The sequence below is a fragment of the Callorhinus ursinus genome, unplaced genomic scaffold, assembly GCF_003265705.2.
Source record: "Callorhinus ursinus isolate GAN/ISIS: 27379988/994484 unplaced genomic scaffold, GSC_fseal_2.0 scaffold4, whole genome shotgun sequence".
NCBI classification, from domain to species: domain Eukaryota; kingdom Metazoa; phylum Chordata; class Mammalia; order Carnivora; family Otariidae; genus Callorhinus; species Callorhinus ursinus.
Window position 1 is genome coordinate 141,019,251 of NW_027397066.1, and position 22,125 is coordinate 141,041,375.

Consider the following 22,125-nt stretch of genomic DNA (forward strand, 5'->3'; position numbering starts at 1 on the left):
CCAAGCAAGTGACACAAGAGAGGGTAAATGGGAATCAGGGACTTTTGTGATCTAGTCTTCAAATTTGCACATTGTCATTTGCACTTTATTTTACTCTTAGATGTGATTCACTAAGTCCAGCCCCCTTTCATGAGGAGAGGAATTAGGCTCTATCCCTTGAAAAGGAAGCATAGCAGATAGTTTGTGGGCATATTTTAAAATACCACCACACATATATCAACTTGTTTAAGAAGAATGATATGATCAGGTTTGCATTTAGAAAAAGTTAATCCTGCAGAACATTAGAGTCAGAGGTGATAGCATATAATGAAACGTAAACTGTTGCAATAACCCAAGTTCATTGAGAGTAGTTTGGATTTAAGTGGAGCTAGAGAATATGGAGACAATATTTTGGAGGTAAATTGATAAGATATTATAATAGAATACTTATGTGGGAAGACAAAAGGAGTTGTCATGAATGACTTTAAGATTTATGGCTTGTTTAAATTCATCATTGGTGATGCTATCACCTGTAATGCAAAGCCCCAGAAAACAACCAGCTAAAGGTCAGCATGGAAGAAGTACAGGGTGGAAAAGATCAAGAATTCAGGTGGCTGTGATGTGTTTAAGGTGCAACCAAAAATTAATTATGTGAGTTGAAACTCAAATATTCAAAAAGTTTAGAAATATAAAGTTGTAAGTCTGTACAGGTGACAATTAAGGCCACAATTTGCATGAAGTCAGCTAAGTAAGTTAGAGAGCTCTAAAAGGAAAGAAACTAGAACTGAGCATGAACAGTATATAGATTAATTTTGAAAAGCCATAACAAAACTCAGAGATTATCCATTAATTTGCCCTTTTCTTTATTAAACAAATACTGAGCAATACTATATGCTAAGCATTATACCATAGCCATTGTTGACAGCAATGAACAACATAGGGATGTTTCATTCCTTCATCTTCAAAAGTCTTAATTTAATGGAATATACACAGATAACAAAACTTGCAAATACAAATATAAGGGCAAAAGTGTTGAGATTATGTTTAGTAGAGGTCAGCCTCAGAGAAAATAGATGAGAAACGTAACTATACCTTCAGTCTCATGAAAAAAATTCTAGAGAGTATAGAGAAATTGGAGTGAGAATGAGTGATCCAAGTGTGGAGACAGAAATCATGCCAGGTATTGTAGTGGGGATCTGTTGTTTCCTACAAGCAGTACCCTTTATACTTCTGGAAAACAGGAAATGATTTCTATCGTATGGGTTTTGTTTTTTTTTAAGACTTATTTATTTATTTACTTATTTGAGAGAGAGAGCATGAGCAGGGTGAAAGTCAGAGGGAGAGGGAGAAGCAGACTCCCTGGTGAGCAGAGAGCCTGATGTGGGGCTCGAATCCAGGACCTTGAGATCATGACCTGAGGCGAAGGCAGATGCTTAACCGACTGAGCCACCCAGGCGCCCTATCTTATGGTTCTAACGTATTCTGTATTCTGCCTGTGTAAAGCACAAGAACAGATCTGAACCGAGGCTGTCAGATTAGAACACTTTCCCAGGGCCTTCAATCTAAAACTGAGACTGGAGGGGAAATACCTTGCTGGTGGAATAGCAAGGGAGAAACTGAAGCCAATCTCTCTTTTTGTGTGAGAAAACAAAGACTTTCTATGAAGGGGAAAAGACATCATGAGAGGGAGGGAGCTAGGGGAAGCGCTTGAATAAGAGGAGAGAATGGTGGCAGTGGATACAAATTTTTCAACTCATATCAGTTAGAGAGAAGTTGAGGAATGACTCTGGTTTTGGTGAAGGATTACTAGTAATAATGGAAGACAGGTTTGACATTACTGAATATTATTAATATTAACTCTTCAGGTAATAAAAAGGTGGGAATTATATACATATAATCTATATCTATCTGTATCCATGTAGATATATATGTATGTTGAACTTAGCAAAGAGACAATAGTAATGACATAGGAAAACATATTACAGTGACTTGTAGGGGCAGAGAGAGCACCTTCAACAATTGGCTGCAAATTCAAGGAGAGAAGCCAGCCAGCAATTGGAGGTACCACAAAGCCTGGGGTGGGTGAGTTTGATTCAAAAGAGAGTTGAGTATGTGTAAATATTGATTATTATGATTCAGTACATGAAGCCGCTGCAGATTCATGAGAGTTCAAGGATGATAGGTAAGGGGAGGATATGTCTTTAGAGGAAAGAGGGAAACTGACTTCCACTGCTGTTAATTACAAAGAAGAAGGAATCTTAGAGCAAGGCGAATTTAGAGGTTTGCCAAAGGAAAATTTTTCAATACACATAACAAATAAACAAAATGTATCCTGCATCTTTTCAGCCTAAAACAAATCTTTAAGGGCAGCTTGTTTAAAATGAGAACTTACTGGGGTGGAGCAAGATGGCGGAGGAGTAGGAGACCTGGATTTCATCTGGTCTCAGGAATTCAGCTGCATAGGGATCAAACCATTCTGAACACCTACGAACTCAACAGGAGATCAAAGAAAAGAACAGCAACAACTCTCTGAACAGAAAAGTGACTACTTTCTGGAAGGTAGGACGTGTGGAGAAGTGAATCCGAGGTGATATTCGGGAGGATAGACGGTGGGGGAAGGGGCCTTCGTCGGCCGCTTCTGGCAAGTGATAGAGCCGCGGAGCACAAAATCGGAACTTTTAGAAGTTGGCTCCGCTGAGGGACGTCGCTCCAGTGGCTAAGCGGGGGGTGGAAACTTTGTGGGACAGTGTGGTCTCAGGACCCTCAGGGTCACAGAAAGACTGGGGGTGCCTGAGTGCGGCAGAGCTCCCAGGTATCGGAGCGGGGAAACCGGCTGCAGAGATGGAGCCGAGGCGCAGGATCTCAGCTCGGGGTTGCCATAAACTGTGATCGGTGACACAGTCGGGCCACTGCTCCTCCAGCAGGGACCCAACAAGCGGCAGATCTGGGGAGACTCCCCTTCCTCCCCTAGGAGGAGTGGTGCAGGAGTGCACCGCAGGGATCTTCCTGGGTTTGGAGACTCCACACGGGGTCGGGTGCCAGAGATAGAAAGGCTCGGTCACAGGCCGGGTGAGCACGGAGTGCCCCCAGAGACCGGGGAGACGGGAGTGATTGACTGCTTTTCTCTGGGGACACAATGAGGAGTGGGGCCCCGAGTTCTTGGCTCCTCCCGGGCGGAGATTGAGAGGCCACCATTTTCACTCCCGTCCTCCAAAGCTGTACCGAAAGCTTGCAGGAAAAAAATCTCCTGAGAGCAAACCCGAGCAGATTACTTAGCCCGGACCGGCAAGGGTGGGGCAATTCTGCCTCCAGCAAAGACATTTGGGAACCACGGCAACAGGCCCCTCCGCCAGAAGATCAGCGTGAACAGCCAGCCAAGACCAAGTTTACCGATCAATGAGAACAGCAGAACTCCAGTGCTAGGGGAATACTGCACATAGAATTCATGGCTTTTTTACCATGATTCTTTAGTCTTTCAAAGTTAATTTTTTTAACTGTTTTTTTTTTTTTTTAGTTTTCTTTTTCCCTTTTTCAACCAACATCTTATCAATCCCTTTTTAAAAAAATCTTTTTTATTTTCATTTTTAGAGTCATATTCTATCCCTTCATAGTAGTTCCCCATATGGTTGGCATATATATAAAAGTTGTTCCCTCTTTAAAATTTTGAGATACAGTTTCTTCTGACAGATCAAAATATACCCTAAATCTCTATTATATGGCTTTGTTCTAGTCTCCTGCCTTATCATATTCTCTCTCCTCTTTCTTTCTTTCTTTCTTTCTTTCTTTCTTTCTTTCTTTCTTTCTTTCTGTCTTTTTTTTTTAAATCCTCTTCTTTCTTTTTTCAAACAACTTCTATCTTCTCAATTCCTTTTATAAAATTTTTGATACTTTTCATCTTTACAGTCATATTCTATCCCTTCATCATATCAATCCTTCTTTTGTACATATATAAGTCTTTCTTTCTTTAAAATTTTGGGAGGCACTTTCTTCTAACAGACCAAAATACACCCAAAATCTATGTGTGGCACTGATCAATGCAACGGCCTGATTGTATTTGATCATATTCTGTTTTTTTTTTGTTTTGTTCTGTTTTTGTTTGCTTTTTTCTTTTTCTTTTTTTTCTCTTTCTTTTTTCTTTCTTTCCCTTTCTTTTCCCCTGGTTTCAGGTCTTTTCTGATTTGTTTAGACTATATTTTCTGGGGATGTTGGTACCCTGTTAGCATTTTGTTCTCTCATTCATCCATTCTCTTCTGGACAAAATGACAAGACAGAAAAGATCACCTCAAAAACAAAACAAACAAACAAACAACAACAACAAAAAAAACAAGCGGTAGTACTGTCTTTCAGGGACCTGCTCAATATGGACATTAGTACGATGTCAGACCTAGAGTTAAGAATCATGATTTTAAACAGACTAGGCTTGAAAAAATCATGGAAGTTGTTAGAGAAACTCTTTCTGGAGAAATAAAAGAACTAAAATCTAACAAGTTGATATCAAAAAGGCTAATGATGAGGTGCAATAAAAAATGGGGGCACTAACTGCTAGGATAAATGAGGCAGAAGAGAGAATCAGTGATACAGAAGACCAAATGATGGAAAATAAAGAAGCTGAGAAAAAGAGAGATAAACAACTACTGGATCACGAGGGCAGAATTCAAGAGATAAGCGATACCATAAGATGAAACAACATTAGAATAATGGGGATCCCAGAAGAAGAAGAAAGAGAGAGAGGGGCAGAAGGTATATTGGAGCAAATTATAACAGAGAACTTCCCTAATGTGGGGAAGGAAACAGGCATCAAAATCCAGGAGGCACAGAGAACCCCTCTCAAAATCAATAAAAATAGGTCAACACCCCGACATCTAATAGTAAAACTTACAAGTCTCAGAGACAAAGAGAAAATCCTGAAAGCAGCTCAGGAGAAGAGATATGTAACCTACAATGGTAGAAACATTAGATTGGCAACAGACCTATCCACAGAGACCTGGCAGGCCAGAAAGGACTGGCATGATATCTTCAGAGCACTAAATGAGAAAAATATGCAGCCAAGAATACTATATCCAGCTAGGCTGTCATTGAAAATAGAAGGAGAGATAAAGAGCTTCCAGGACAAACAAAAACTAAAGGAACCTGCAAACACGAAACCAGCCCCACAAGAAATATTAAAAGGGGTCCTCTAAGCAAAGAGAGAGCCTAAAAGCAGCATAGACCAGAAAGGAACACAGACATTACATAGCACCACTCACCTTACAGGAAATACAATGGAACTAAATTCGTATCTTTCAATAGTTACCCTGAATGTAAATGGGCTAAATGCCCCAATCAAAAGACACAGGCTATCATGTGGGATAAAAAAAACAAGACCCATCGATATGCTGTCTGCAAGAGACTCATTTTAGACCCAAAGACACCCCCAGATTGAAAATGAGGGGGTAGAAAACCATTTACCATGCTAATGGACACCAAAAGAAAGCTTGGGTGGCAATCCTTATATCAGACGAATTAGATTTTAAATCAAAGACTGTAATAAGAGATGAGGAAGGAGACTATATCCTACTTAAAGGGTCTATCCAACAAGAAGATCTAACAATTGTAAATATCTATGCGGCTAACATGGGAGGACCCAATTTATAAGGCTGTTAATAACAAAAGCAAAGAAACACATTGACAACAATACAATAATACTTGGGGTCTTTAACCGCCCCCCCCCAACTGAAGTGGACAGATCATCCAAGCAAAAGATCAACAAGGAAATAAAGACTTTAAATGACACACTGGACCAAATGGATTTCAGACATATTCAGAACGTTCTATTCCAAAGCAACAGAATATACATTCCTCTCTAGTGCCCATGGAACATTCTCCAGAATAGATCACATCCTAGGTCACAAATCAGGTCTCAACCAGTACCAAAAGATTGGGATTATTCCTTGCATATTTTCAGACCACAATGCTCGGAAACTAGAACTCAGTCACAAGAGGAAAGTTGGAAAGAACTCAAATACACGGAGGCTAAAGAGCATCCTACGAAAGAATGAATGGGTCAAGCAGGGAATTAAAGAAGAATTTAAAAAATTCATGGAAACTAATGAAAATGAAAGCACAACTGTTCAAAATCTTTGGGATCCAGCAAAGGCAGTCCTAAGAGGAAAGTATATAGCAATACAAGCCTTCTTAAGAAACAAGAAAGGTCTCAAATACACAACCTAACCCTACACCTAAAAGAGTTAGAGAAAAAACAGCAAATAAAACCTAAATCCCCCAGGAGAAGAGAACTAATAAAGATCAGAGCAGAAATCAATGAAATAGAAACCGAAAGAACAGTAGAACAGATCAACGAACTAGGAGCTGGTTCTTTGAAAGAATTAACAAGATTCATAAACCCCTTGCCAGACTTATCAAAAAGAAAAGAGAAATGACCCAAATCAACAAAATCATGAATGAAAGAGAAGAGATCACAACCAACACCAAAGAAATACAAACAATTATAAGAACATATTATAAGCAACTCTATGCCAGCAAATTAGATAACCTGGAAGAAATGGATGCATTCCTAGAGATGTATCAACTACCAAAACTCAAGCAGGAAGCAATCGAAAACCTGAACAGACCTATAACCACTAAGGAAATTGAATCAGTCATCAAAAATCTCCCAACAAACAAAAAGCCCAAGGCCAGATGGCTTCCCAGGGGAATTCTACCAAACTTTTAAAGAAGAATTAATACCTATTCTCCTGACCTGTTCCAAAAAGTAGAAATGGAAGAAAAACTTCCAAGCTCATTTTATGAGGCCACCATTACCTTGATCCCAAAACCAGACAAAGATCCCATCAAAAAGGAGAATTACAGACCAATATCCTTGATGAATATGGATGCAAAATTCTCACCAAATACTATACAATAGGATCCAACAGTACCTTAAAAGGATTATTCACCATGACCAAGTGGGATTTATCCCTGGGCTGCAAGGTTGGTTCAACATCAGCCAATCAATCAACGTGATACAATATATTAACAAAAGAAAGAACAAGAACCATATGATCCTCTCAATAGATGCAGAAAAAGCATTTGACAAAGTACAGCATCCTTTCTTGATCACTACTCTTCAGAGTATAGGGATAGAGGGTACATACCTCATATCATAAAGCTATCTTTGAAAAACCTACAGCGAATATCATTCTCAATGGGGAAATACTGAGAGCTTTCCCCCTAGGTCGGGAATGTGGCAGTGATGTCTACTATCACCACTGCTATTCAACATAGTATTAGAAGTCCTAGCCACAGCAATCAGACAACAAAAAGAAATCAAAGGCATCCAAATCGGTAGAGGAAGTCAAACTCTTCCTCTTTGCAGATGATATGATACTTTTTGTGGAAAACTGAAACGACTCCACCCTAAAACTGCTAGAACTCATACATGAATTCAGTAAAGTGGTAGTATATAAAATCAAAGCACAGAAATCAGTGGCATTCCTATATACCAACAAGACAGAAGAGAGAGAAATTAAGGAGTTGATCCCATTGACAATTGCACCCAAAACCATGAGATACCTAGGAATAAATCTAAACAAAGAGGCAAAGGATCTGTACTCAGAAAACTATAAAATACTCATGAAAGAAATTGAGGAAGACACAAAGGAATGGAAAAAGTTTCCATTCTCATGGATTGGAAGAACAAACATTGTAAGATGTCAATTGTATCTAGAGTAATCTACACATTCAGTGCAATCCCCATCAAAATACCATCCACTTTTTTCAAGGAAATGGAACAAATAATCGTAAAATTTGTATGGAAGCAGAAAAGACCCTGAATAGCCACAGGAATATTGAAAAAGAAAAGCAAAGCTGGGGGCATCACAATTCTGGACTTCCAGCTCTATTACAAAGCTGTCATCATCAAGACAGTATGGTATTGGCACAAAAACAGACACATAGATCAATGGAACAGAATAGAGAGCCCAGAAATCGACCCTCAACTCTAGGGTCAACTCATCTCTGACAAAGCAGGAAAGAATATCCTATGGAAAAAAGACAGTCTCTTCAACAAATGGTGTTGGGAAAATTGGACAGCCACATGCAGAAGAATGAAACTGGACCATTTCCTTACACCACACACAAAAATAGACTCCAAATGGTTGAAGGACCTCAGTGTGAAACAGGAGTCCATCAAAATCCTAAAGAACACAGGCAGCAACCTCTTCGACCTCAGCCGCAGCAAGTTCCTCCTAGAAACATCGCCAAAGGCAAGGGAAGCAAGGGCAAAAGTGAACTATTGGGATTTCATCAAGATAAAAAGCTTTTGCAAGCAAAAGAAACAGTCAACAAAACCAAAAGACAACTGACAGAATGGGAGAAGATATTTGCAAATGATGTATCAGATAAAGGGCTAGTATCCAAAATCTATATAGAACTTATCAAATTCAACACCCAAAGAACAGATAATCCAATCAAGAAATGGGCAGAAGACATGAACAGATATTATTCCAAAGAAGACATCCAAATGGCCAACAGACACATGAAAAAGTGTTCAACATCACTTGGCATCAGGGAAATCCAAATCAAAACCTCAATGAGATACCTCCTCACACCAGTCAGAATGGCTAAAATTAACAAGTCAGGAAATGAACGATGTTGGTGAGGATGCAGAGAAAGGGGAACGCTCCTACACTTTTGGTGGGAATGCAAGCTGGTGCAACCACTCTGGAAAACAGTATGGAGGTTCCTTAAAAAGTTGAAAATAGAGCTACCATACAATCCAGCAATTGCACTACTGGGTATTTACCACAAAGATACAAATGTAGGGATCCGAAGGGGTACGTGCACCCTGATGTTTATAGCAGCAATGTCCACAATAGCCAAAGTGTGGAAAGAGCCAAGATGTCCATCGACAGATGAATGGATAAAGAAGGTGTAATATATATATATATATATATATATATATATATATATATATATATACACAATGGAATATTATGCAGCCATCAAAAGGAATGAGATCTTGCCATTTGCAATGACATGGATGGAACTGGAGTGTGTTATGCTGAGTGAAATAATCAGAGAAAGACATGACATTTGTCATATGATGTCACTGATATGAGGAATTCTTAATCTTAGGAAACAAACTGAGGGTTGCTGGATTGGGGGTGGAGTGGGAGGGATGGGGTGCTTGGGTGATAGGCATTGGGGATGGTATGTGCTATGGTGAGTGCTGTGAATTGTGCAAGACTGTTGAATCACAGATCTGTACCTCTGAAACAAATAATGCAATATATGTTAAGGAAAAAAAAAAAGAAGAGGATAGCAAGAGAGGAAGAATGAAGGGGAGGTAAATCGGAGGGGGAGACGAACCATGAGAGATGATGTACTCTGAAAAACAAACTGAGGGTTCTAGAGGGGAGGGGGGTGGGGGGATGGATTAGCCTGGTGATGGGTATTAAAGAGGGCACGTTCTGCGTGGAGCACTGGGTGTTATGCACAAACAATGAATCATGGAACACTACATCACAAACTAATGATGTAATAATGTATGGTGATTAACATAACAATAAAAAATAAAGAAAAAAAATGAGAACCTACTGCTTGGTGTTCTGCTTCTGATTTCTGTCTGCTCTCATTTTGTGCTTTCCTATTAGCTGACTCTATCCTCTACTAATGCTGGTCTGGGATATGAAACTGGAATTGTAACTTCATACACATATGTATCCTTAACATTAGCTTTTTCATTGTGCTGTTTTTCTTCTGGTAGAAGATGTAGATATCATTCTGTACCACCTTGCCACACACACTCTTTGTAAGAACACATGTATATATAATACATATAATATGCATACACATACACACATATGTAAAATGTGAAATATAAGGAAAAATTTCTTAAAAAGAAAAAACTAGCTGCTTGTTTATAAAAGTGATATATTTCATACCCTCTTAGAAATGACACCTTTTTTTTCCATCCTCTCTCTTGAAATGGCAAAATTTTGGTTGCTATTCTGTTTTCTGTGCTGCATGTTAATAACATTTGATAAGTGCTTCAGATAAATTTGTCTATATGAAATTTTGTTTTTAACCTATTTCATGTTTGAAAAGTCAGGGAGATGCTATCTGATATTATTGATGAAGCTAGGACGGGAGGTCATTTACTGCGGGGTTAAGCGCTGGTGTTTTTAAAAAGTGAAAGATAATTGAAATAACCCCTGGAAAAGTGAACTGACCAGGGAAGTTGAGAGAGATTGTAGAGTAGCACAGATACCTGATACTGAAGATCATAAAGTTATTGTAGTAATAACCTTGCTCTATTCTGCTACCCAAGTTCTTACAACATTGCAGTTATGCAACTCTTAATCTATGGAAAACTTTAAAAGTCTATTTACATAGTGAGCTTCTCTTATGTCTAATTAAAATGGTCCTACTGGGATAGGACCACATTTTCATTTTGTTCTTTCTCGGATAAAAGATAATACATGTCCACTTGCTTTTCAATGATGGATTTTTATTTGTACCTAATAAATAGCATTGTTAGACTCAGATTTTTTCCCCTTTAGATAAAATAGTTTGATTTTTAACTCTTTTTTTTTTCTTTGCTCTTTCCTTTAATTTCAATCTCAAATTATTGCTAGGTAATTTAAATGGCAAAACGAAATTAACTGGTTTTCCATGAGCTGTTGCTTCTCCTCCTCCTCCTCCTTCTTCTTCTTCAATAGCTGTGCCATTTTCTTTTCCATTCTACTGTCTGTGAACCTAAGTTTTGCAAGCTCTCACTTAAAGACACCAGAAAAATACAGTGTCAGATAAAATCAAAATGCATTTTTGAAGATATGACACACATATTAAGGACTACTATAAAATAAGTAAAATATTTCAAGATGAAGAAAACTTTAAGAAGAGAATATGCATGATTTATGAGGAGAAACAAATTTTAAAGTAGAATTTTTTTTTTCTGAAGTCATACATATGCATATATATGATATACATATATATCTACCAGACAATATCAACAGCAAAGCCATGGTCTAATGTGTGACTCTATTTTCTTCTTATGAAGCTAAAATATTTCAGTTGCTCTTATTATCATTAGATTCTCAATGTGGAAACTGAAGTTCACCATGTGAGTCTCCCAATGTGACAGCAGCATGAAGAACCAAACAGACTGTTGTTTAAATGGCCATGGGAGTCCTCCTTTTACCAAATCTGTGACTCCTAGTTGCTGCTCAGCTTCCCTCACTCTCAGTATCTTCATCTACAAATAAGAGTAACTCATTCAATGCATAAGTTTGCATTGTTTTAATCCACTAAACTTTTGATAACTTGTCATGGGAGCAGTAAAAAATTAATATACCTGTCCCTAGTTCTTCAAGCAAGTAGGATTACAGATGTCCCATCTAACTTGAGCCATGATTGAACTGTCCAGAGCCCACCCCACGCTAACAGGCTGCTGTCTTCTTTCAAGAGTCACCCTTTACAGATTCAGTCTTTATGTGTTCACTCTGCTTTTGTTCACTCTTCAGTGCCTTAATATAATAGATTTTATATTTCATCTAAAATAACTGTTGTCTGCCAGAAGATTGAACCAATAGAACCTTCTAGCCTTATCAGTAGCAAAATCTCCCATACCTTTAAATTTAAAATGTTTTTATTTATATTGAACCCAAATCCTTATAATAATTAAGTACTGGTCCTAATATTGTTCTTTGATACTTCACACACTATAACCATCACTTTTAACATGGCAGGCTTAAAATTTAAATAAAATCATGATTTCCTCATTAAGGTTCTATTTTTTAGGCTAAATTTTAGATTTTTCCATATATTGTTGCTTCTATGGTGTGATTTTAAGATTTTCTTTCTTTTTTTTTTTAAAGATTTTATTTATTTATTTGACAGGGAAAGAGACAGTGAGAGAGGGAACACAAGCAGGGGGAGTGGGAGAGGGAAAAGCAGGCTTCCTGCTGAGCAGGAAGACCGATGTGGGGCTTGATCCCAGGACCCTGGGGTCATGACCTGAGCCAAAGGCAGACACTTAACGACTGAGTCACCCAGGCGCTCCTGATTTTAAGATTTTCTACCACTTAGAAAACCTCCCTGTATACATTTAAGTGGAAGAACAATTCTAAAAAATTTCCAAAAATGTTATATCCAGAACACCATATGTTATTTCACATGAGGTCAGATCACTTCAGAACAGTGTGGGATGGCTAACCCTATGGCTTTATCACACTGAAAACTGTTATTTATACCTGATCAGTCCTAAATCCAGATCATTTGAAGTGTACTTGTTATTGAAACTAAGTCCAAATGCTTTATAATTATGTTAATCCATCATTTCAGAAGGTTGAAATTTTGTTCCAAAATTTTGCCATCCATTATTTCCGGGTCTCTTTATGTCATTTTCAAAGTTAGTACTTAACTGTGTGACTTAACTGAGCTGTTGATTACAAGCACAAAGTAATCTAAATCTTATAGTGGGAATCTGCAGTCTGCTTCTGGAAATCTCTGCTCAATTTGATAATAAATATTCTTCAATTCCCTTGGAGAGAGTTGCTCACTAAGCTATAGATACATTATACAATTATATCGGAAAAATTTCCCTCTCTATTTTGTGATAAGTAAAGATATGGTTAAACTTTATCAAAAACGTTGCTAAAATCAGAATGCATGATGGCCCTGGAAACTTGGCTAGCTCTAATGATTGGAGATTACGTCTCCTGTTTTATTTACACTAACAAGCAAAGCAAAGGATACTTGGAAGACTATAGGTCGAGATAAAACAAGTGTTTGAGGCTCCTGGGTGCCCCCCTGGTAGAGGATTGTCCAAAGTCTGGTGGTCTCATCCGGTTCCAGTTACATAACTTTTGTTGCATGAGTGGTTCATAATAACCTTACTTCCTTGTTTATTGTATTGCTGTGCTATTAGAGCTCATGTAAAATCTCAGTGCCAGGGCCGACCATATCTTGAACCATGCTCTTCAAGACTATTAATAACCAAAGCAGAAATGGAGTCATAAAATGTACTACTTTATCTTAGTTATCTTTGTATCTTCTTTCTAACTCCCAGGGCCTGTTGTGATTACTCAATAACTTTTGCTGTGTGAGTGAATAAATTAGTAAACTAATGGACCTTCAGACTTTTTTTTTTTAACCTAAATCCATCATGGACATGCTTTCCTCAAATAATACCTAAAATGATTTATTTTATAAACTTATCAGAGAAAAATATAATTCTCTAATATAGCTTTCTCCTGTACAAAAAATAAAGTTTTCCTCCTATTGTATGCAGATTTTAATCATATTGCCCTCAAAACTGGGGCAGCAGTACACTTCTTGCCTCCTAAATTCTTCCAGTTTTATATATCTAAGAGCAATACCAATCAGACATTACTAATTAAATCAGAAATACTAATTTATTCCACCTCTGCTGACTGAATCATATTAATTAAATGTAAATTTTTATAAAAACAACTTGTATATGCACATTGATTTTTCTATTGTTTATAATTGACATATAACACAACAGCTTCACTGTGTATTTACTTTTATGTGTATTATATTTACAATTTTATTTACACTTTAGTAAATTTATAGTGTCTTAACATTTCTGGTAACAAGAATAATAATACAATCATAATAAAAATTGTTACTTTTTATTGAGGACCCATAATGTTACAGACCCTGAGTAAGATCATGTTCATATATTATTCTACTCGTTTTTTATAATTCTGAAAAATATGTGGCATTGCTCTTATTGTTAAAATTATAATATATTGCCTATTTTTTCAGTAAAAATCTCTACATAAAAACATATGAAATATATAATACTGAATGAATACCAAGTTAAATGTAATTTCAGTCAAACTTGAACTTCCTTTTATGATAGAAATAGATTAATCGTAGAAATGAAAGACATTTATAAAACAGTGAAAATTTATTATTGTTACAATGATTTCATTCAACTCTATGGATCAAAATCAGCAAGTTCTTAGAAATACTTACTCCACAATGAATTTACTCTATTTTCATTTCAAATTTGGTAATCACCATTAGACTGTATTTTTCTAAAAGCCAAGTATCATATGTTTTCTCTGCGGGCTCTCCGAAGGCTTGCTTTAACAATGAGAAACCCAGGTGTCACTGGCTCTCTGTTTATTGCTTCTCAGCATTTGATCATCCTCTGTCCAACAAAAGAAGATCAGGCCTTGAAAAGACCATCTCACTCAGAATAAGTTATCAAAGAGAGTAGGAAAAAAAAATCTATTTGTTTTATAAGGAAAACTATTATCTAAGTCCTGATCTGGCTCTTACTAAAGCTTAAAGGAGTTTCAAGCAGCAGCCTGGCAGGTATTTGATAGACTCTATATTATCGGATTGACCATTTTTTTCCTCTGTCACACCTGTATTTGTAAACCCTACTGCATGGTGACTAATGATGCCAAAGATGAACAATGAGCAGAGAATAGAGAAAGAGATGAAAAGATACCATGTTGGAAAAGGAAAGAGAGCAGCCCTTCATCATTCTATCAGAGCTTTGGCTTTGTGAGCTGTAGGTCACTGTCAATCAACAGGGAAGTAGGGCAAGGGGGACAAAAAAAATTCATTAAAATAAAGTGTTCAGAATGTTACAGAGATTCATAATCATCTAGAGGCAAAGAGTTTTCCTGTCAGAGCTACTAAACTACTTGTCTCTCTGGTTGATACAAGATTATGCTAGATAATATGTATGTGCACTTATAAACTCTTCTGTGCTTATAAGGTATATTAATATTCCAGCAGTAATAAATCCAAGTCTCACAGTTTCTGATAAATCATTTGCCAGATTATCTCAGAAAACCAAAGTTTTATTCTTTTTAATTCCCTTTTATCATATTGCTTGAACCTAATGATAAAAACTCTGTCATTTAGTTTCTTGGAGAATAGTTAAAAAAAAAAAAACTTCAAACTTTTCTGCTATATGAACATAGAAATGCAAGATTGACCAAAGTTTGGGTTATGTCAAAACCATTCTTCTCAAAAAGAAAGACCCAACTAATTCCAAAAAATTGGGGGAATTTTATCTAAGATTCAGATTTTTAATTTATTGTGATATTATTTTTATTCTGAGAGCACAGATGAATCATCCTGAAGTTCAGAATGGTTGTATAGGTAATAATGGTGAAAAGTTGAGTTATAGATTGCTTTTAAAGGATCTGATATTTACTTTCTGCTCTGCAAGTCTCTGCAAACATTACTCCACATGGTGACAGCCACAAAGGGGTTTGTAGCTGGGGTGGGTCTTAGATTTAGAACACATGGACAAAGCTATCAAACTTTTTTTTTATTTAAATTCAATTAGCCAACATATAGGACACCATTAGTTTTGGATGTAGTGTTCAATAATTCATCAGTTGCGTATTATACCCAGTGCAAAGCTGTCAACCTTTTAATGGAAACATTAACCAATCTTGAAACTACATCACTAACCATAGATTAAGAATTCCCACTGGATTCTCAACTCTCATGAAGGCATGAACTGTTTTTACATTGTTTTTTTTTTTCCATATTTTTGCATACTGAATGTAAGAAAAGGAATAGGTTTGATCCCTGAGATGACTCACTCAATGCTGAGCAAAAATTAATGATACCTCCATTAAAATGGATAAAATTGTCAATGCAGCTATAAAGTTTCTAGTGCATCATAAGGGTTCAATAAATGTGGACACTTCTCTTTCTTTCTTCCTACTTTGAACTGTGAACATTATGAGAGCTCAATCTCTTATGATTGCTGACATCTGCTAATCGATGTATTTCTCATGATTGGTTAGATCCTCTTCTTACTTTGGAAAATAATGTTTTTAACTTTCTTCAATAATGCTTTTTATGGTGTGTGGGAATTATGTGGGATAGATTTTACTTACTGTTAATATTATTTAAATAGGTGTTTTAATGAAAAAAAAATATATGTTTTCCACTCATAGATGTCCCAGCAAAGTTTATTTAAATCTGGGTGTTATGCACAAACAATGAATCATGGAACACTACATCAAAAACTAATGAGGTAATGTATGGTGATTAACATAACAATAAAAATTAAATATTAACTAATGTTTTAATTGAAAAACTTTTCTTTCCATTTCTTTTTTTAAATATATATGTTATTTTTTATAACATATGAAGAAGACAGACTACTTCCCATGCCTAGCTCCAACCATCTTGGAAATATCAGCATTCCCCTAAATTTCACAGAACATTAAGACAATGTAATCATAGTCCAAACTCTTCTGTGTCTCTCTATTATTTTGAGCAGAGGGAACATGGAAAAAAGATTAACTGGGTTTCTGAGAAGTCTCTGAAGAGCACATTCACTTAAGCCTGTTGGAAATGCCCTCCAGCTTGTTTCCCATTGCCCCTGTACTCACACATGCTCATAAAGTCAAAACTCATACTTAATGTATGATCTTCTTACTAACTGAGGGTTACTAGTTAAATCTAAGAGAGAGTTTTGTTGTTTTTCCTTCAGGAAATAAGCCACAGTCATATTTTAAATGCTAAAAATTAAAATAAACCCCACGATGTATCTTGGCCGGGTATATGAAGACTGTGACTGAGATTACAAGACATCTCTGGAATATTTTATTTCTGCCTTCTACTTTAGTTTAACTACACAGCTTGATTGAGAACAAAGAATTTAAATCATGTTAGTTTTAATAGTGGAAGGCAAGTAAAATGTAAATACTCTGGGCTGTATCTAGATACCTATCATTCTTTCTACAAAAACATTCATCTCTGACAAAGAACTCTGTTTCTGGAGGCTCACTTTGTTAAGGATTAGTTCTGGAGAGAAATGCAGATTAAAAAGAAATGCAGGCAAACCATGGGAGGGGAAAGATCACATGTATATCATTCTTTTGAATATCAGACGAAGGAGGAAGAAAAATAAGTCTGACTTTGGTGTAGCTAGGTTACAGGAATGATGGAAATTAAATCTAATAATTACAGACATGTCATCTTTAAATAAGACAACAGTCATAATGCTATCTTCAAAAAGGACATATAGTAAATAGTAATAGCTAATCTTTAATGAACACTCACCAATGGGCAAGCCCTCTGCTTAACAATTTGGCTCTTGCTAGAGCTTGAGAAAAATAGCTCCTCTACTCTTTTATCCTCAGGTCTCAAATAGCCCATGATTCATTGTAGTCATTAATTCCTTGAAAGACAAAATTTTTTTTTCTGTTTTCTTAAGTGCTGCTTCCTCACCATATAGCACAATATGTCTGGCTCGAAGTAGGTGCTTAACAAATACTGGAAATACCATCTAAACTAGTATGAAGCTCTTAAAGAAAGAAATAACAGAAGGGTGAAGATGTGAATGTAATTCTGAGAATTGCATGTCTTATAATAACAGTTCTACTTTGCAGTTAATAATAGGTACCATTTTATAAAACACTGTGACTAATACATGAACACTATAAAATCAATCTTTTCATCTTTATTTCTTAATTTGTAACCTAATCTTAGAAAGCTCACATTGCTCAAGGTCACACAGCTAATGAGTCTTATAATAAAAATTTGAACCAAGAAAATTTGGCTTCAAATCTCACCTTCTGAATCAGTAAGCCATACTGCTTTCCAAACTAGAGTGATCATTAGATTATGAACTAAAAGTAAATAAGCAGATTTATAAATGTTGTATTATAAGTTATGATTGAAAATTTTTATTTTGTGAAATAGCCTTCTAATACCACCTTGGTCATGATTATTTGATTCTTAAGAAAGAAAGGACTTGGGAAATCACATAAACAAAAAGGGTCTAACGCAATGAGATATTTTCTAATTTTCAAAAGACACTGCATTTTAACAACACATTTGGATGACGTGCTCTTAATTTTTGTAAAGCTGTCTCAAACTCAAGCTTCTGTGCCTAAGAGAGTGTCACCAAATCAAAATAAAATATGGAAGAAAAATTGATACTTACCTGTTATACAAAAATTTTTATCTATAGCGTTCATCACTTCTCAAATTAAACAGTATCTATGAAGAATGACAGTGGCAGAGCCCTAGGATATACAGTTGACCCTTGACCAACATAGGGGGTAGGGATGCTGACCCCTGTACACTTGAAAATCAGCATATAACTTTTGATTCCCCAGAAATTTATCTACTAATAGCTTACTGTTGACTGGGAGCCTTACCAATAACATAGTCAATTAACACATATTTCATATATTATTATATGCTGTATTCTTACAATAAAGTAAGCTAGAGGAAAGAAAATGGAATGAAGAAAATCATAAGAAAGAGAAAATACATTCATAGTACTGTACTGTAAAAATTTTATGTGTAAGCTGACCAGCACAGTTCAAACCTGTATTGTTCAAGGGTCACCTGTGTAAGAATGAAGTATGTTAAGTTCATCTTCTTCCTATGTTCTACAACCAAGCTACTGTCCTTGTAATCATATTTAAAGTGGGGGCGCCTGGGTGGCTCAGACGGTTAAGCGTCTGCCTTCGGCTCAGGTCATGATCTTGGGGTCCTGGGATCGAGCCCCATATCAGGCTCCCTGCTGAGCAGGGAGCCTGCTTCTCCCTCTCCCTCTGCCTCTGCCTGCCCCCCCCACTTGTACTCTCTCTCTCTCTGTCAAATAAAAAAAAAAATCTTAAAAATAATATTTAAAGTGAAGAAACTTAAATGAGTATAGTAAAATACAATTAGTTTGGAGGGAGGGGGCGCTATCAATTTTTACAGCTTCAAAAGTTATTCATATCAATGCATAACAAAGTAAATCAGTTCATAGCTTTGTCCTTAATCATATAAAAATTGTCAAAAATATTGGTTTTGATGCCTCTTTGTAGGAGGTTTCAAGAACCCTACTGGTAACCCTGGCATGGTTAAACAGAGGGTGCAATATTTGATGAGGGAGATTTGAGGATGGGGCCACAGAGTCCAATATTAAAAGAGTTAGTAGAAACAATAAAATGAGTAATATAAAGTAAGACTCCAGATGTAGGTTTTTCTAAGTTTTAAATTATTTTGTTTTGTTTTAAATAAGTATGATCATCTAAGCCTATTAGGTAATGATATTTCTATTTATAAATACCTTCTATTTAAGTGGTAAAAATTATAATTTTCTTAAAATAATTTAATGGAAGTTTGATAACATTGTATCTAGTTTGTCTACCTGTGTTATTGATAGATTGCAATGCAAAGGAAAATTTGAGACAAGAACAATAAAAGAACACCAGCTCCTTTGCATAGAATCTCTGAATTGTTCAAGTCAATTTTATTTTGCCTTATGGCAAATGCTTTTCATCAGCCTCAGACATAGAATGCATTTCTATTGGCTACCATTGCTCTCTAACAGCTGAAGATACAGCATGAGTCCAAAGACTAATAGCAACCTTAAAATAAATCACTTTTATTCTATGCAATAAGGCAAAGCCATTTCACTAATGGATCACAAAGAGAGTAAGAACATGACACAAATGTTAGTCTAAATTGAATATAGTGAACACCATTAGTTCTTTAGACTTTACTGCTAATATGTACATAAGCTGTTCAACAGATTGGGATATCAGATCTTTTTGTTTTGTTTTGTTTTTAAATGTTCAAAATGGATGTTTTTAAGTGGCTTAATTCAAATTGTGCAACCCATCATGTTTGTGCCCAAGAAGCCATAGTTCATATTAAAGCTCTTTGTTTTTATTTTCTTTGTCTTCTGTATTTATTTTCTAAGGATATTTCTGAATAGATCATTTTATTCAGAAGTCATTATTGATTACAAAGTAAAAACCCAGAAGACACACATATATACCCCAAAACCAATTCCAGAAGCCTAGACAATGCCTTGTGGAGTAGAATTGACATTTCCTGAAATTGCTTATGTATGCAGACATAAAAGTGCACTTAGTAGATGTAATTACAGCTTTTACAACAGTCTAATTAAACAGCCCATCCATCATATATATTGTCTGCTTTGCTGAGAATTGTATAAATCAATTTGAAGCAGAGCAGGCAGTGAGTTGCCTCTGCCTCCCCACCTGCTGATACTAACTGTAAACAAGCAGTAGCCAAAGAGCGAAAAAAAAAATCTTTCATACCAGAAAGTGACAAATGATATGATTTCCTGTTCTCAGTACTTCTTGGCTCAGATCAGAAAGTCTATAAGTGTATTGTAATTATCGTACATTATTTCTTTGGAACTGAAATTTATGCTGCGATGTGAATCAACACCATTATTTTACTATTAAGTCCAAGGACAAAGATGATTTTCCCCATGATGATAAAGTAGTAAGTATGTTGAATAGCATGACTGACTATATAACTTACATTCGAATTTAACTTCCATCAAATGCATGATTAGCTCTCTCTTTGTGGCTCAATTTTCCTACATTTAAATAAAAGGAAAAGAAAAAGTTTATAATTACATTTTAATCAATATGGTCTCTGCTTTTGGTTTACTCTGGAACTTTGGCAATTTGAAAAGAAGTATTTCTTTTCATTATGAGGAAGAAATGGTATACTAAGTGATTTCAGATGACATGAGCAAACTATAAATTACCATAAGACCTCACCATGTTCTTGAATTACACAGACCCAAGGTGTTATCTAGAATTTAGGGAGAGAAATTTAAGGGTTAATTTTAAAAGTTGAGTAAAGGAGGGCATGAAAATTACTTTCTGAGAGGAATTTTAATATCCAACACCATGGTGGGGAGATACTAAAAAGAAGAAGGTGGGGAGATCAAACTTTCCTCACTCAGGGAAAGTGAAACCTAATTCATTCTTTTTTTCTTTATGAGAAAAACAAAACCAATAAACAAGCAAAAAAAAAAACAAGTTGGTTTTCAAATCAGTCATTAATATGGTGAGAAGCATCAATGGGAAATGCAAACACTGAAAGGTCATTTCTTACACCACAGAAGACCATTTCTTGGCAACCTCAGAGGGAGGAAAGTATACTTTACTGCTTGCTGATTTTTCACTGAATTCATCCACTTTATTAAAGTCCCAAAAATATCACTCGTCAAACATGACTTTATAAATCACTTAAGATGAGCCAAAACAGATAACTTCGCAATGCTGTCCGATGGGTGAACATCTGAGCAGAGTCAGCTCAGGGGCAAAGAGGCAATTACAGCTATGGCAGCTGCTTCCTCCATTTCACTGGGCTTCCTGAGTACAGCCGGTTCCACTACCCCCGCCTCGCCTTTTTTTAAAAAAAAGATTTTATTTATTTGAGAAAGAAACAGGGTAGGGGCAGAGGGACAGGCAGAAGAACAGCAGACTCCCTGATCAATGGTTAGGAGCCCGACGTGGGAGTTGATCCCAGGACCCTGAGATCATGACCTGAGCCGAAGTCAGACGCCCAACGGACTGAGCCACCCGGGAGTCACCCGGGTGCCCCCCCGTTGGTGGCCCCTTTAAGGTCTGTTCAAGGCAGAGAAGTTAGCACATGACTGAAGAGCAGTGGAAAAGCTGGAGGGTCAAGCTGGGACTCTGCCAACAGGTTTCTCTCTGTTAGTAGGCACTGAGAGACAGAAAGTGGAGAGCAAGAGGGAGTGGCTGAAGGAGCATGAGTTCTGCAGACTCACTCACTTACATTCTTAAAATTCATTGCTGGCTCAGGTCAACAGCTTGATTTTTTAGTCTTTGCTTTTTCTATTCCATATTCTTTAGTTGGAAGGAAGAGCCAGAGGCATAGTCGACTAAGAAGAAAGTAATTCAGTAGAAATTTGACAATCTGTACAATTTACTTGTACTTCCTTCATCTACTCCAATGCTTCAAATTTTGAAACACTAATTTTAGTTAACACTTGTTAAACTGAAGATATGTGTTCCACAGAGGCATATGCCTAATCCAAATCATTAGGAAAGTTATTTTTTCTTTTATAACTCCTGATTTTCACTTCCTTAATTAAGTTCAGTGACATCACAGCACCTTAGCAGCTTTAAAAATTTTTTTTGCGTTCCTATTATTCTAGATATCTGCATACCTGAGAATCTTTAATATTATCCATATCTTCATTTACTATTAAAATCTCAATACCTCTAGCACAGAATTTAGAGATTATTTTTGAAAATGTAGCATATTTGAGTTATTCACCATGAAACCATAAGGGGCACTTCAGGTAAGAGCAACCTGAAGAGGTTGCCAATTTGGGTAATTTGCAGAAAACAA